We start from the raw sequence: 2353 nt of genomic DNA, 5'->3' as shown, positions 1-2353 counted from the left end.
CGACACTGAGGGTTGCGATCCATTGCCGGACACGAAAAAAGACAAAAAAAAAAAAAAAAGGCAGATAAAATAATAGACTTTAAGCCAAAAAATATAAAAAGAAACAAAGAAAGCCACTATGCAATGAGAAAAGAATCTATCCAGGAAGAAGACATAACAATCATAAGTATATATGCGTCCATCATCAGAGCACCCAAATGAATAAAGCAAACACTATGAGACCTAAGGAAAGAGATAAACCCAAATGTGATAATACTTGGGGACCTGAACACCCTTTCTCAACATTGGATTGGTTATCTAGGCAACAAATCAACAGAGAAACACAGGATTTAACCACCCTTTAGACCAACTGGACTTGGCAGATATCTACAGAACATTTTACCCAATAACCACAGAATATACATTCTTCTCATCAGCACATGGAACATTCTCCAGGATAGACCACACATTAGTTCACAAATCAAGTCTCAACAAATTTAAACAAATTGAAATCATTTCAAATATCTTTTCAGACCATAATGCATTAAAACTAGAAATCAATAACAAGTGAAACTCTGGAAACTATACAAACACATAGAAACTAAACAACATGCTCCTAAACAACATATGGGTCCAAGGAGAAATTAAACAGGAAATCAAAAAATTTCTTGAAATTAATGAAAATAAAGACACATCATACCAAAACCTGTAGGATACTGAAAAAGCACTGCTAAGAGGGAAGTTTATTGCAATAAACACTTACATCAAAAGAATAAAAAGATTTCAAATAAACGACCTAATGCTACACCTCAAAGAACTAGAAAAACAAGAACAATCCAATCCCAAAATGAGTAGAGGAAAATAAATAATTAATATGAGAGCAGAACGAAATGAAATAGAGACCCAAACAATGATACAAAAGATCAATGCAACAAAAAGTTGCTTTGCTCAGAAGATAAACAAAATAGACAAATCATTAGCTAGGCTAACTAAAGAAAGAAGAGAGAAGACCCAAATAACAAAAATCAAAAATGAAAAGGAGACATTACAACCGATATATCACAGACATGCAAAGAATCATTAGAGACTGTTATAAGCAACTATACAGCAACAAATTTGAAAACCTGGAGGAAACAGATAAATTTCCAGACACAAAGGAAGTACCAAGACTGAACCAAGAAGAAACAGAAAACCTGAACACACCAATAACAAGAAATGAAATTGAAGCAGTAATCTGCAGTCTCCCAACAAGAAAAAGCCCATGGTCAGATGGCTTCACTGCTGAATTTTACCAAATCTTTAAAGAGGAATTAATATCAAGTATCTTCAAATTATTCCAAAAAATTGAAACTGAGACTATTCTCCCAAACTCATTCTATGAGGCCGGCATTACCCTGAAACCAAAACCACATAACCAAAGATACAACAACAAAAAATTTAGGTCAGTATATTTGATGAACATAAACACAAAAATCCTCAATGAAATACTAGCAAATAGAATACACATCAAAAAAATTATACACAACAATCAAGTGGGATTCATCCCAGGGATGCAAGGATGGTTTGACATATGCAAGTCAATAAATGTGATACAACATATCAAAAAATCAAGGACAAAAACCATATGATTATCTCAATAAATGCACAAAAATATTTGACAAAATTAAACACCACATCATGATAAAGACTCTCAGTAAATTAGGTATAGAAGGAAAGTATTTCAACACAGTAAACGCCATATACAGCAATCTGATTGCTAATATCATCCTGAACAGGAATAAGACAAGGATGCCCGCTCTCACCATTCCTATTTAACATAGTATTGGAAGTACTAGGGCAGAGCAATCAGGCAAGAAAAAGAAACAAAAGGCCACCAGACTGGAAAAGATGAAGTCAGACTGTCCCTGTTTGCAGATGACATGATACTATATAGAGAAAAACCTAATGACTCTACAAAAAATTACTCTTAGTGCTGATGAACAGTTTCAGTAAAGTTGCAGGATACAAAATCAACACACAAAAATCAGTAGCATTTATAAACTCCAACGCCAAACTAGCAGAAAAATAAATCAAGAAATCTAGCCCATTTACAATAGTCACCAAAAAATAAAATACCTAGGAATAAATTTAACCAAGGAGGGAAAAGACATCTACAAAGAGAACTATGAATCACTATTGAAAGAAATTAATGAGAACACAAAAAGATAGAAAGACATTCCATGCTCTTGGATTGGAAGACTCAACATTGTGAAAATGTCCATACTCCCCAAAGTGACCTACAGATTCAATGCAAACCCCATCAAAATGCCAATGACATTCTTCACAGAAATAGAAAAAACAATACTAACATTCATATTGAATAACAAAAGACCCT

Source organism: Galeopterus variegatus, unplaced genomic scaffold (genome assembly GCF_000696425.1).
Source record: "Galeopterus variegatus unplaced genomic scaffold, G_variegatus-3.0.2 Scaffold11129, whole genome shotgun sequence".
Taxonomy (NCBI): domain Eukaryota; kingdom Metazoa; phylum Chordata; class Mammalia; order Dermoptera; family Cynocephalidae; genus Galeopterus; species Galeopterus variegatus.
Note: the sequence above shows the minus strand (reverse complement) of the source record.